The 15051-nt window shown below is 55.1% G+C and overlaps 1 protein-coding gene across 1 annotated transcript in view; it reads left to right on the top strand.

The window, feature by feature from the left end:
- The first annotated feature begins 1135 nt into the window (after positions 1 to 1135).
- Positions 1136 to 15051, top strand: part of nod1 (nucleotide-binding oligomerization domain containing 1) — an 86047-nt gene continuing 72131 nt past the window's right edge. The window contains exon 1 of the mRNA XM_070880518.1: positions 1136 to 1310. The gene's annotated coding sequence lies outside the window, so the exon portion shown is untranslated. The remainder of the gene's footprint in view (positions 1311 to 15051) is intronic.

Raw genomic sequence — 15051 nt, forward strand, 5'->3', positions numbered from 1 at the left:
TTATTCGATTCGTCAGGACACTAGCAATCCCTTACCTCTCTTAACAGCCTGGGATACATTCCATCCAGCCTGGTGATTTATCTACTTTCAAAGATGCTAAATCTCTTAATACTGCTTCTCTCTCTCTATGTTTATCCCATCTAATGTTTCACATCCCCTCTCCTGCTGCCACTCTCGTAGGCTCCTCTTTAGATGCTGCTACTCTCGCTGGCCTCCTGCCTCACTTGTGCTGCTCTCGCTGTCTGCCATTCTCAGGCCTCATTGTCTCTCTGCTCTTCTGGTCAGAGCCGAGATAGCTGCCAACTGAGCCAAGGCTGACACCAAATATGTGTCCAATTATTTTTGCTCAGGCTAAATCTGTATATATTTTAATTTGTTGCAGGAGTGCTCTCCTCAGTATCCTGAACAATATTTATCCCTTAACCAACATCATTAAAACAGATTATCTGCTCATTATCACATTGCTGTTTGTGGGAGCTTGCTGTGAGCAAATTGGCTGTCCCGTTTCCTACATTATAACAGTGACTACACTTCAAAAAGTACTTCATTGCCTGTAATATGCTTTGCGACGTCCTGAAGTCATGAAAGGCGCTATATAATTGCAAGTCTTTCTTCCTTTATTAATTCTGACGCGGTTTAAGATCAATATCAATTAATTGCAAAGTTGGGGTAAAGCGCATCATATGTTACAAAGTATCTTCACTCAAATTATTTTTAGGATTGTACTTTTAGTGAAATGCCATACATTTTTAAATTTTAATATGAATGTTTTAACATAAGCACATAAGAAATAGGAGCAAGTGTAGGCCATTTGGCCTCTGAAGCCTGCTTTGCCATTCAATAAGATCATGGCACAGGAAAATAAAGAGAAATGAAACATAAATATAACAAAGAATGAAATATCAACACTAAAGAAAAATGTATTTTTGTAGAATTTGGTGGATCCGCAAAAGCTTCAAATTTCCGATATTAATAAAATAAGAGGGGAAATGGAAGGAAAGTGGAAGTGTTACTTTTGAAAAAAAAAGTTAATTAATGGGAAGGGATTACTTTGGTATGGGTACTGGTTTGCTTTCAGTTGTCCTTCCTACAGTGCAAGGGGCCGGGCGATGGGAGCTCTGTGTGTTGGGGCTGGGTGGAGCTGGGTGATATTTGACCCGGGGGCTGTCTGTCTGTCTGTCTGTTCGTTTCCTGGACTTAGGCTTGTGGCTGGTTTTATTCACGCATTTGGGGGCCACTCGGTGAAGTCGCCAGCCCCGGTCCACCGGAGCACCCGCTCCTCCCTATTCTGAAGAAGAAGAAGCTGCGAGGTAAGAGGAGAGCGAAGCGCCGGGGAAGGAGAGTGAGGAGCGGCAGTGGCAGTGCGAGCCGGAGCCCGAGGTCAAAGCCCCAGCCCGGCCCCTCTGCCCAGACTTGTGCCGGCCGCCGGCTGGTGGGCAAGCTTTCTCTCTCTCCCGCCGGCCGCCGAAAGTTGTTACTTTTACTGAATGGGTTACATTGTTACAAGTAGCAGCTCAGAGACACCTCGGGCACACAGGGTGAGTGGGAGTCAAGTGTGCAGCGTTTTTCATTTTCATTGAACACTTTCATTTATTGGTTATACAAATATTGGAGATGGGGGAACAAAGGCTGCTTGACCTGTTGGAGGCGGGACATCATGTGTTGAAATCTCCAAGAAAATGCCAGAGATGGCTGCGCAAGATGTGTGTGTATGTGTGGGTGTAGGTGGGGATGGTGGTGGTGCCAGCGGGACAGAGAGCTGTGGGGAGTGGGTGTAGTGATAGCATTGAGGAGGGGGAATAGAAACATAGAAAATAGGTGCAGGATGGGGTGGGCGTAGTGATATCTGTGGGAAGGGGAATGCGGATGGGTGGTTGTAACGATAGCTGTGGGGAGGGGGAATGGGGGGGGGTGTAGTGATATCTGAAGGAAGGGGAATGGGGGGGTGGTGATAGCTGTGAAGAGGGGAATGGGGCGGGTGGGTGTAGCGATCGCTATGGGGGTTAATGATAGCTGTGGGGGGGTTGTAATGATAGCAGGGGGAGGGGGAATGGGGTGGGTGTAGTGATAGCTGTACGAGGGGGAATGGGGGAGTGGTGATAGCTGTGGAAGCGGGAATAGGGGGGGTGTAGCAATCACTGTTGGAGGGGGAATGGGGGATGTAGTGATAGCTGTAGGAATGGGGGTGGGTGTAGGGATCATTGTGGGGAGGGGAATAGCGATAGCTGTGGGGAGGGGGAAATTCGGGGGTGTAGCGATCGCTGTAGGAGGGGGAATGAGGGGGTGTAGTGATCACTGTTGGAGGGGGAATGGGGGTGGGTATAGTGATAGCGGGGAAGGGGGAATGGGGGTGCGTGTAGTGATCGCTATGGGAGGGGTGTAGGGATAGCTGTGGGAGTGGGATTGGGGGTGGGTGTAGCGATAGCGGGGGATTGGGGGTGGATGTAGCGATAGCAGGGGAAGGGGGAATGGGGATGGGTGTAGTGATAGCTGTGGGAGGGGGAATGGCGAGGGGTGTAGGGATAGCTGTGGGGAAGGGGAATGGGGGGGGGGGTGGTGTAGTGATCGCTGTGGGGAGAGCTGAGATAGCCCTGGAGAGTGGGGTTTGCTTATTCGAAATACTACTCCAAGCACAACTTATTTCAGTTGGCAAAATTAATCTTGTCCTAGTCTCTCGGGAGGTTGATTCCATATTATTGATGGCTGTTTTTGTGATCTAAACTTAAGGTTTTAACGATCAGGAATAATTAATGGACTGTTGGTCCTAAGTGCACGTGGAGCATTCTCCAAACCCAGTGATTTATGGTCCTCTTTAAGAGCCCTAGAACCTGGTGGGTAATTCATGTGGACAGTAATGACATGAAATGAAACACGCTGCTGGTATCAATGTAAATATGTGGATTGTACTTTCACAGGCAGAGCATTAGAGGTAGCACTGAAAAATTACCCTGACTAATTAAGCCAACTGTTAGACCTGCTGCCATTCAGATGAGACATTAAACTCAGGCCCTGTCTGCCTGCTTGGGTAGATGCAAAAAATCCCGTGGCTTTATTCAAAGAAGAGCATGGGAATTCTCCTGATGACCTGGCTAACATCTATGTCTCAACCAACGCCTGGGCATTTTTCTCATTGCTGTTTGTGAGATCTTACTGTGTACAAATTGGAAGCTGTGTTTCCCACAAAAGAGAGGTATTTTCCAGAGTACTTTTTCCCTTATTGTCCCTGGGTTTTTTCCTCTGCCGTTTGCCTCTCCCAGGAGATTACATAGCTGTAGCGAGGGGGGTGGGGGAGGGTTGGACTTGTCCAGCCATGATGCTCCACCAGTGTTCCCTTTAAGCTGTGTGGCCGTGCAGCTGTCTGGAACTCACGCACAGGCCACTTGCCAGTTTTACAATATGGAAAACCCTGCAAGTGCGGGAATTTGAATGGGTTGCACAGCCCCCCCCCCCTCAAAATTAAAGGGGCATTGATTCCCACCCAACTGGATATTACTGGCCCCCTCTGGTGGGTGTATCCTGCCAGTGGGGCAGGGATGGTGATGGAGATAGGAGATATGATTCTGCGAGGATGACTATGCCCAGAATTTTCTGGGGTGATAGCGGGCACGATTGGAGGCGGGCCGGGTGGGAATGTTAATTTTGGGAGCGGGCCGGGATCCAGCTGTCAACCCGCTCCCACCCGCCCTTCCCACAGGCCCATCTGACAGCGCAAACGATCACGACCAGCAGCAGTGGCAACCCAATTTAAATTATGGTCACATAGAAACATAGAAAATAGGTGCAGGAGTAGGCCATTCGGCTCTTTGAGCCTGCACCGCCATTCAAAATGATCATGGCTGATCATGCAACTTCAGTACCCCATTCCTGCTTTCTCTCCATACCCCTTGATCCCTTTAGCCGTAAGGGCCACATCTAACTCCCTTTTGAATATATCTAACGACAGGCCTCAACAACTTTCTGTGGTAGAGAATTCCACAGGTTCACAATTCTCTGAGTGAAGAAGTTTCTCCTCATCTTGGTCCTAAATGACTTACCCCTTATCCTTAGGCTGTGACCCCTGGTTCTGGACTTCCCCAATATTGGGAACATTCTTCCTGCATCTAACCTGTCCAATCCCGTCAGAATTTTATATGTCTCTATGAGATCCTCTCTCATTCTTCTAAATTCCAGTGAATATATGCCTAGTCGATCCAGTCTTTCTTCATATGTCAGTCCTGCCATCCCAGGAATCAGTCTGGTGAACCTTCGCTGCACTTCCTCAAGAGCAAGAATGTCCTTCCTCAGATTAGGAGATCAAAACTGTACACAATATGAGGTGTGGCCTCACCAAGGCCCTGTACAACTGTAGTAAGACCTCCCTGCTCCTATACTCAATTCCCCTCGTTATGAAGGCCAACATGCCATTTGCTTTCTTAACCACCTGCTGTACCTGCATGCCAACCTTCAATGACTGATGTACCATGACCCCCAGGTCTCGTTGCACCTGCCCTTTTCCTAATCTGTCACCATTCAGATAATATTCTGCCTTCCTGTTTTTGCCACCAAAGTGGATGACCTCACATTTATCCACATTATACTGCAACTGCCATGCACTTGCCCACTCACCTAACCTGTCCAAGTCACCCTGCAGCCTCTTAGCATCCTCCTCACAGCTCACACCGCCACCCAGCTCAGTGTCATCTGCAAACTTAAAGATATTACATTCAATTCCATTGTTTAAATCATTAATGTATATTGTAAATAGCTGGGGTCCCAGCACTGAACCTTGTGGCACCCCACTAGTCACTGCCTGCCATTCTGAAAAGGACCCGTTTATTCCAACTCCTTGCTTCCTGTCTGCCAACCAGTTCTCTATCCACATCAATATATTACCCCCAATACCATGTGCCTTAATTTTGCACACTAATCTCTTGTGTGAGACCTTGTCAAAAGCCTTTTGAATGTCCAGATACACTACATCCACTGATTCTCCCTTGTCCACTCTACTAGTTTCATCCTCAAAAAATTGTAGAAGATTTGCCAAGCATGATTTCCCTTTCATAAATCCATGCTGACTTGGACCAATCCTGTCACTGCTTTCTAAATGTGCTGCTATTACATCTTTAATAATTGATTCCAACATTTTCCCCACTATCAATGTCAGGCTAACCGGTCTATAGTTCCCTGTTATCTCTCTTCCTCCTTTTTTAAAAAGTGGGGTTACATTAGCTACCCTCCAATCCATAGGAACTGATCCAGAGTCAATAGAATATTGGAAAATGACTGTCAATGCATCCACTATTTCTAGGGCCACTTCCTTAAGTACTCTGGGATGCAGACTATCAGGCCCTGGGGATTTATCGGCCTTCAATCCCATCAATTTCTCTAACACAATTTCCTGACTAATAAGGATTTCCTTCAGTTCCTCCTTCTTGCTAGATCCTCAGTCCCTTAGCATTTCCGGAAGGTTATTTTTGTCTTCCTTAGTGAAGACAGAACCGAAGTATTTGTTCAATTGGTCTGCCATTTCTTTGTTCCCCATTATAAATTCACCTGATTCTGACTGCAAGGGACCTACATTTGTCTTCACTAATCTTTTTCTCTTCACATATCCATAGAAGCTTTTGCAGTCAGTTTGTACCTTCCCTGCAAGCTTACTCTCATGCTCTATTTTTCCCCTCCTAATTAAACCCTTTGTTCTTCTCTGCTGAATTCTAAATTTCTCCCAGTCCTCAGGTTTGCCGCTTTTTCTGGCCAATTTATATGCCTCTTCCTTGGATTTAACACTATCCCTAATTTCCCTTGTTAGCCACGGTTGAACCATCTTCCCTGTTTTATTTTTACGCCTGACAGGGATATACAATTGTTGAAGTTCATCGATGTGATCTTTAAATGTCTGCCATTGCCTATCCGCCGTCAACCCTTTAAGTATCATTCGCCGGTCTATCCTAGCCAATTCATGTCTCATACCATCGAAGTAATCTTTCTTTAAGTTCAGAACCCTAGTCTCTGAATTAACTGTGTCACTCTCCACCTTAATGAATAATTCTACCATATTATGGTCACTCTTCCCCAAGGGACCTTGCACAACAAGATTGCTAATTAATCCTCTCTCATTACACAACACCCAGTCTAGGATGGCTAGCTCTCTATTTGGTTCCTCAACATATTGGTCTAGAAAACCATCCCTAATAAACTCCAGGAAATCCTCCTCCACCGTATTGCTACCAGTTTGGTTAGCCCAATCTATATGTAGGTTAAAGTCATCCATGATAACTGCTGTACCTTTATTGCACACATCCCTAATTTCCTGTTTGAGGCCATCCCCAACCTCACTACTACTGTTTGGTGGTTTGTTCACAACTCCCACTAGCGTTTTCTGCCCTTTGGTGTTCTGCAGCTCTACCCATACAGATTCCACATCATCCAAGCTAATGTTCTTGCTTACTATTGCGTTAATCTCCTCTTTAACCAGCAACGCTACCCCACCTCCTTTTCCTTTCTGCCTATCCTTCCTGAATATTGAATACCCCTGGATGTTGAGTTCCCAGCCCTGGTCACCCTGGAGCCTGTCCCCGTAATCCCAATTACATCATATCCGTTAACAGCTAGTTAGTAGCTGGTTGCCAGACCCTTAAGAGAGGTTTTAGTTTATCTTTTAAAGGCCATAGGAAACACGCTGCTTAGGAACCACACCTGTCAACCTGAGGCAGGGTTCAGTGGTCACTACTCCAGTTGATTAGTTGACAACATCAAATGTACAGTAAAAGCTCCCACCTGGCAGATGATCACTTTCCTCGGCAGAAGCTGATTCTTACTACATTCCCAGCACAGATTCTGCAGGCTGCAGTCTTTCCAGCAAAGTCTCCATCTAGTCTCACCTCATTGAAAGAACCTCTCATACTATTGACAGATTGCTTCTGTCATCTCAACTTCTCCTGCCATTTGTTCCATCAGCTGTTTATACTGTCTCATCTTAGACCTCAGTCTGATCACAATGAGCCCAAACACCAGCAGCACCAGGCACACCAGCAGCAACAACAACAACACCAACCTTTTCCGCAGCCACCAGTTGCTGCACAGGACAGAGAGCATCAGCATCCAAGCACATTGCTGCCTGGGAAGCCAGGGATGGCCTCATCATAGCCAGATTTACTTTACCCTGGCTGCCACATAATACATCAGGTTGGCACTTATGTATGGCGAAAGAGTCAGACTGAACACTGTGAGCTCAAAGTAAAGTGTGACCGTAGTCTTTTACTGCAGGTCTCCAGAGTGCCTCTCCAACCTGTGAGGCCTCCTTAAATACCTGTGCTCCCAAGGGATTATGGGATCACTTGGGGATGAGCACTCTGGTGGCTGTAGAGAGTAAATACATGTTTACATATATAACAGGCACCACCCTACACCAACACCATAAAGCATCCCTACAATGTCCAAGCCATTCCTTTCACACTCACCACCATTGCGGGGGGTACCGTTATGTCTCACCATTCAGCAAAACTCACTAAGCCACTTACAAAAGTGCACACAAATCTGTCCAAGACTGGAAAGTGTTGAAAATAAAGATTTTTATATTTGACACCACATTAACGGAAACGTTACAAAAACATTGGATAAAACACCCAAGTGGATGCCCTTGTGAATCTGCTTGTGTGACATCTTTCTCTTCCGTGTGCCTCTACGAGGTGCTACCCCTGTGACTTCAGCAGAGGTAGAGGCAGCCTGTTCACTGCAACCAGGGAGCTGGAGAGCACCTTGCTGCACATCAGTGGGGCCATCCCTCTTCGAGAGGAGTCTCCACTGCTGTCCCTGTCTCCGGCATCTGCGCTTGCACATTTGTGAAGTGTGAGACACCAGGTGACAACACTACTTTACCTCGCGTGACACCCACTGAGGTGTGTGTATCTGCGCTGCTGCTGGGTGTGCTTATGTCTGGTGGCGGTGCAACCCTCAGAGGCTGGAGGCTCCTCTAAGGAGTCGTCTTCCTCCTCCTCCTGGACAGTGGGGGTGGGAGGGGTGGGGTGGGGCTGCTGTTGATGGATTTGTGGGAGAGTAAAGAGATAAGTTAGATAATGTCATACCAAGAATGGGTACAGATACCATTATGCACAAGATGACCATTCAGTGGCTGATGACATCAGTCCCCATGAGTGACTGCTGTATGCCATGTGGCTGTATGATATGTAATTCTGTCACCAGGTTGCTGAGATGGCCCCCTCTCTCTGGTCTCCCACCTCCAGCTTTTCGGTGACTCCAGATATTTCCAAAGCAGCCTCCCCTTCTGCTGTAAGGTTTGCAAATGATGGAGGGCAACTGCCAGTTCGCCCCCTCTCCCCCTTATTTTGGTATCTCTTCCTGTAAGGAGGGAAAGAAGAGAAGGTTGAGTGAGAGTGATGGAATGAATGCAAGGAATCGATGGGTTAGATCTTTAGAGGGTGTTTATAATGGAGTGGTGTGGCAATGCCAAGTGGCCTTGTGTGTTGTTAGGATGTGCAGGGATAGGCTTGGGAATGCAGGGTGATGGTAATTTGATGAGAGGCACAGCAGGTTGAAGCTGAGTGTGGCTTTGTACTTGCGTTTCCTGATCTATTGAAATCATTGAAACGTTTGCGGCACTACACCCAGGTCCTCCTGATCACATCCCTGCTGATGACCCCCTCTGCGATCTCCAAGTGGTTGGCTGTTTTGGTGTCCTGGGGAGGTGTCTTCCGCCCATTGGAAGGGAAGAGGACCTCCCTGTGTGCTTCGACTCCCTGCATAAGCATCTGGAGGGAGTCATTGGAGAACCTGGGTGCAGCTCTCTGCCTCTGTGCAGTCATTGTCAGTGTTTGCAGCACTCGAATGCTGCAGTGCACTGACAGCACTGTTACATTGACACTCAAATCCAATGTGGTCATGGCCCCTTTAAAGAACCTGGATTAAAACGCATCATCGATGACGTCATAAGACCCGCACCATTTAATTATGTTGGGTAATGTGCAGGGCGGGCTTAATAGGTAATATTGAGGAAAAGTCATTTTCAGCAGCGGGATGGAGCTAGCAGTGAGGTCATGACCCGCCATGTCCGTCGACTGCATCTGGCCCACCCAGGTAGGCAAAATTCCGCCCTATGTGTGGACCTTAGCCCCAACCCCCAGATGTTAGAGAGGAGCACCTTGCAGGGTCGATTGCCTCAGTTGTCATTCTGCTGTGTTAGCCATGGCTCAGTTAGTAGCACGCTAACCTCTGAATCAGAAGGTCGTGGGTTCAAGTTTCACTCCAGAGATTTGAGCACAAATTCTAGGCTGATACTCCAGTGCACCACTGAGGGAGTGCAGCTCTGTCGGAGGTGCTGTCTTTCGGAGGAGACATTAATTCGATATTTCGACTGGTCTTTGAGGGATGTAAAAGATTCCGTGACACTATTTTGAAGAAGAGCCACTAAAACAAATGATCTGGTCATTATCACATTGCTGTTTGTGGGATTTTGTGCAATTTGGCTGCCGCGTTTCCTACATTACAACAGTGGCTGTAAAGGGCATTGGGACATCGTGAGGTTGTGAAAAGCGCTCTGGAAATACAGGTTGTTCCTCTCAAGTCCGGGACGCTCTGATCCAGAACCACCCGTGTTTCGGCATCAGTTGAGTGCCTGGAGCGGGTACGGCGTGGCGGCGAGGCCGGCAACGGTGCCGCGGGTCTGGGGGTGGGGGGGGAGGAGTGGCGGTGCAGCAGGTCCGGGGGGCGGGGGGGATGGGGGGCGGTGCAGCGGGTCTGGGGGGGGCGCGGAGCGGTGCAGCGGGTCCGGGGGGGTGGGGTGAGGGGGCGGTGCTGCGGGTCCGGGGTAGGGGGGGTGGAGGTGGCGGTGCTGCGGGTCCAGGGGGGTCGGTGCTGCAGATCCGGGGGGGTGGGGGGTGTTGGGGGTTGGTGCTGCGGGTCCAGGCGGGGAATGGGGTCGGTGCTGCGGGTCCTGGGGGGTGGGATGGGGGTCGGTGCTGCGGATCCGGGGGGTGGGGGTTTGTGCTGCAGATCCGGGGGGGGGTGGCGGTCGGTCCTGCCGGTCCAGGGTTGGTCGGGGATGGGGGCGGTGCTGCGGGTCCGGGGGCGCGGATGGGGGTCAGTGCTGCGGGTCCGGGGGGAGGGGGGGTGGGGGTCGGTGCTGCGGGTCCGGGGGGGGGGGGTGTGGGGGTCAGTCCTGCCGGTCCACGGTTGGTGGGGGGGGGGGCGTTGCTGCGGGCCTGGGGGGTGGGGTGAGGGTCAGTGCTGCGGGGTTGGGAGGGGAGGGGGGGGTGTGTTGCGGTTCCGGGTGTGGGGGCGGGGGGCGGCGGTGCAACGGGTCCGGGGGAGGGCAGTGCTGCGGGTCCGGGGTGTGGGGGGGAGGGTGGAGGGGGCAGTGCTGCGGGTCCGGGGTGCGGGGGGGAGGGTGGAGGGGGCAGTGCTGCGGGTCCGGGGTGTGGGGTGGAGGGTGGAGGGGGCAGTGCTGCAGGTCCGGGGTGTGGGGGGGGAGGGTGGAGGGGGCAGTGCTGCGGGTCCGGGGTGTGGGGGGGAGGGTGGAGGGGGCAGTGCTGCAGGTCCGGCGGGGGTGGGTTAGAGTCGGTTCTGCAGGTCCGGGGTTGGTGGGGGAGGGGGAGGGTGGTGCTGCAGGTCTGGGGTGGAAAGGTGGGGGCGCTACTGCGGATATGAAGGTGGGGGGCAGTGCTGCAGGAGTGATTGGGGGGGGGCAGTGCTGCAGGTCCGGGCGGGGGCAGTGCTGCGGGTTTGGAGTGGGGGAGGGGTGGGAGGGGGGGGGGGAAAGAGGGGGCAGTGCTGCGGGTTTGGAGTGGGGGGGTGGGGGGTGCGAGAGGGGGCAGTGCTGCGGGTTTGGAGTGGGGTAGAGGGGGCAGTGCTGCGGGTTTGGAGTGTGGTGGTGGGGGGTGGGAGAGGGGGCAGTGCTGCGGGGTTGGAGTGGGGTGGGTGAGGGGGCGTTGCTGCGGGTTTGGAGTCGGGTGGTGGGGGGGGAGAGGGGGCAGTGATGCGGGTCTGGGCGGGGGTAGTGCTGCGGGTTTGGAGTGGAGGGGTGGGGGGTGGGAGAGGGGGCAGTGCTGCAGGTTTGGAGTGGGGGGGGTGGGGGGGAGAGGGGGCGTTGCTGCGGGTTTGGAGTGGGGGGGGTGGGGGGTGGGAGAGGGGGCAGTGCTGCAGGTTTGGAGTGGGGGTGGTGGGGGAGGGAGAGGGGGCAGTGCTGCAGGTTTGGAGTGGGGGGGGTGGGGGGGAGAGGGGGCAGTGCTGCAGGTTTGGAGTGGGGGGGGTGGGGGGCGGAGAGGGGGCGGTGCTGCAGGTTTGGAGTGGGGGGATGGGGGGGGGAGAGGGGGCGTTGCTGCAGGTTTGGAGTGGGGGGGTGGGGGGGGAGGGGGGGCGTTGCTGCGGGTTTGGAGTGGGGGGGTGGGGGGCGGAGAGGGGGCGGTGCTGCAGGTTTGGAGTGCGGGGGTGGGGGGGGAGAGGGGGCGGTGCTGCAGGTTTGGAGTGGGGGGGTGGTGGGGGAGAGGGGGCGGTGCTGCAGGTTTGGAGTGGGGGGGGTGGGGGGGGAGAGGGGGCGGTGCTGCAGGTTTGGAGTGGGGGGGTGGGGGGGGAGAGGGGGCGGTGCTGCAGGTTTGGAGTGGGGGGGGTGGGGGGGGAGAGGGGGCGGTGCTGCAGGTTTGGAGTGGAGGTGGTGGGGGAGGGAGAGGGGGCAGTGTTGCAGGTTTGGAGTGGGGGGGGTGGGGGGGGAGAGGGGGCGATGCTGCAGGTTTGGAGTGGAGGTGGTGGGGGAGGGAGAGGGGGCAGTGCTGCAGGTTTGGAGTGGGGGGGGTGGGGGGGGAGAGGGGGCGGTGCTGCAGGTTTGGAGTGGAGGTGGTGGGGGAGGGAGAGGGGGCAGTGCTGCAGGTTTGGAGTGGGGGGGGAGAGGGGGCGGTGCTGCAGGTTTGGAGTGGGGGGGTGGGGGGGAGAGGGGGCGGTGCTGCAGGTTTGGAGTGGGGGGGGTGGGGGGGGAGAGGGGGCGGTGCTGCAGGTTTGGAGTGGGGGGGTGGGGGGGGAGAGGGGGCGGTGCTGCAGGTTTGGAGTGGGGGTGGTGGGGGAGGGAGAGGGGGCGGTGCTGCAGGTTTGGAGTGGGGGGGGTGGGGGGGGAGAGGGGGCGGTGCTGCGGGTTTAGAGTGGGGGGGGTGGGAGAGCGGGCAATGCTGCAGGTTTGGAGTGGGGGGGTGGGGGGTGAGAGGGGGCGATGCTGCGGGTTTGGAGTGGGGGGGTGGGGGGGGAGAGGGGGCGGTGCTGCAGGTTTGGAGTGGGGAGGTGGGGGGGGAGAGGGGGCGGTGCTGCAGGTTTGGAGTGGGGGGGGAGAGGGGGCGGTGCTGCAGGTTTGGAGTGGGGGTGGTGGGGGAGGGAGAGGGGGCGGTGCTGCAGGTTTGGAGTGGGGGGGGTGGGGGGGAGAGGGGGCGTTGCTGCGGGTTTGGAGTGGGGGGGGTGGGGGGGGGAGAGGGGGCGGTGCTGCAGGTTTGGAGTGGGGGGGGTGGGGGGGGAGAGGGGGCGGTGCTGCAGGTTTGGAGTGGGGGGGGTGGGGGGGGAGAGGGGGCAATGCTGCGGGTTTAGAGTGGGGGGGGTGGGAGAGCGGGCAATGCTGCAGGTTTGGAGTGGGGGGGTGGGGGGGGAGAGGGGGCGATGCTGCGGGTTTGGAGTCGGGTGGTGGGGGGGGGAGAGGGGGCAGTGCTGCGGGTTTGGAGTGGGGGGGGTGGGGGGGAGAGGGGGCGTTGCTGCGGGTTTGGAGTGGGGGGGGTGGGGGGTGGGAGAGGGGGCAGTGCTGCAGGTTTGGAGTGGGGGTGGTGGGGGAGGGAGAGGGGGCAGTGCTGCAGGTTTGGAGTGGGGGGGGTGGGGGGGAGAGGGGGCAGTGCTGCAGGTTTGGAGTGGGGGTGGGGGGGGGAGAGGGGGCGTTGCTGCAGGTTTGGAGTGGGGGGGTGGGGGGGGGTGAGGGGGCGGTGCTGCAGGTTTGGAGTGGGGGTGGTGGGGGAGGGAGAGGGGGCAGTGCTGCAGGTTTGGAGTGGGGGGGTGGGGGGCGGAGAGGGGGCGGTGCTGCAGGTTTGGAGTGGGGGGATGGGGGGGGAGAGGGGGCGTTGCTGCAGGTTTGGAGTGGGGGGGTGGGGGGGGAGGGGGGGCGTTGCTGCGGGTTTGGAGTGGGGGGGTGGGGGGCGGAGAGGGGGCGGTGCTGCAGGTTTGGAGTGCGGGGGTGGGGGGGGAGAGGGGGCGGTGCTGCAGGTTTGGAGTGGGGGGGGTGGTGGGGGAGAGGGGGCGGTGCTGCAGGTTTGGAGTGGAGGTGGTGGGGGAGGGAGAGGGGGCAGTGCTGCAGGTTTGGAGTGGGGGGGGTGGGGGGGGAGAGGGGGCGGTGCTGCAGGTTTGGAGTGGGGGGGTGGGGGGGGAGAGGGGGCAGTGCTGCAGGTTTGGAGTGGGGGTGGTGGGGGAGGGAGAGGGGGCGGTGCTGCAGGTTTGGAGTGGGGGGGGTGGGGGGGGAGAGGGGGCGGTGCTGCGGGTTTAGAGTGGGGGGGGTGGGAGAGCGGGCAATGCTGCAGGTTTGGAGTGGGGGGGTGGGGGGTGAGAGGGGGCGATGCTGCGGGTTTGGAGTGGGGGGGTGGGGGGGGAGAGGGGGCGGTGCTGCAGGTTTGGAGTGGGGGGGTGGGGGGGGAGAGGGGGCGGTGCTGCAGGTTTGGAGTGGGGGGGGAGAGGGGGCGGTGCTGCAGGTTTGGAGTGGGGGTGGTGGGGGAGGGAGAGGGGGCGGTGCTGCAGGTTTGGAGTGGGGGGGGTGGGGGGGGAGAGGGGGCGGTGCTGCGGGTTTAGAGTGGGGGGGGTGGGAGAGCGGGCAATGCTGCAGGTTTGGAGTGGGGGGGTGGGGGGGGAGAGGGGGCGATGCTGCGGGTTTGGAGTGGGTGGGGGGGGGAGAGGGGGCGGTGCTGCGGGTTTGGAGTGGGTGGGGGGGGAGAGGGGGCAGTACTGCGGGTCCGGGGTGGGGAGGGGGGAGCGGTGCTGCGGGTCCGGACGGTGCTTCGGGTCCGGAGTGGGGGCGGTGCTGCCGGTCCGGGATGGGGCTGGGGCTGGCGGGACTGGGGTGGGGGGGGGTGGGGGGATGGCGATGCTATGGGCCCGGGAACGGCGTGGGGTGGGAGACACAACCTTCAAAAAGAGCCGGAGCGTGGCGAAGGCGTTCAGGAGCCTAGGCACTGTCATCGGGTACCGGTATGCCTGGGCTAGATGTGACCTCCCGTGGTTCGGCAAATTCTATGTTCCAGTACTGGTCAGGTCCTGAGGGTGCCAGACCAGGGAGGTCCAACTGTACTGTACAAGTCTCTCTTTCTTTGATACAATGGCTGGATCATTGCTGATAGGTCTGCCCGATTATCTTCCTGTTACTGAACTTAGTGGCTATTTCAGAAAGCTTTGAGTTAAACATTGTCACGTGTTGACCAGATAAGAGAGGAATGGTGAGCCCTTCTCCCTGGAAGGCTTTCGTGAACTAATTGGGTTTTAACATTAATCCAAAAGTATTCATGCTTAGGCCACAGATTAGCAGACTTAATTTAGTTTCACAATTTGCCCAAGATGAGATTTGAACTCTCAACCTCTAGCATCACTGGGCCTTTACTATTACCCAAGGCTACCAAAGCTATAGAAAGTACAGGTTTTCATTTGCACTCGCACAGATTAAACTACCTGTCTGCGCAGTACAGCTGGGAAAAAACTCAGGTTATCTATCCTTTAGCATGACTGAGTCAGTCATCATGAGATTTTTTCCCACAGGTTGAGTCAGTCTGTTACAAATTAAGTAAATCGAAGACCAATAAGAAAAACAAGTTCTCAACACTTTACATAGCTACTGTATGAGGAAATTCCAGCGGAAATGCAATACTTGCTTCACAGCGAGGGCATTGTCTAATTATATGAGTGGAGTGTGTTTTGCAGATGCTTGTGGCTTTTCAATACATTACAGTGTACTAGAATACTTGGTTCATGTATTCCTTGTTGAAGCGAAGGTACACTCACAAGGTACGTTAGTATGGGGCTCAGTGAATGTCTACAACGAAGGCTCGGTATTATTTATCT

This window comes from Pristiophorus japonicus, chromosome 5 (genome assembly GCF_044704955.1).
Source record: "Pristiophorus japonicus isolate sPriJap1 chromosome 5, sPriJap1.hap1, whole genome shotgun sequence".
Taxonomy (NCBI): Eukaryota; Metazoa; Chordata; class Chondrichthyes; family Pristiophoridae; genus Pristiophorus; species Pristiophorus japonicus.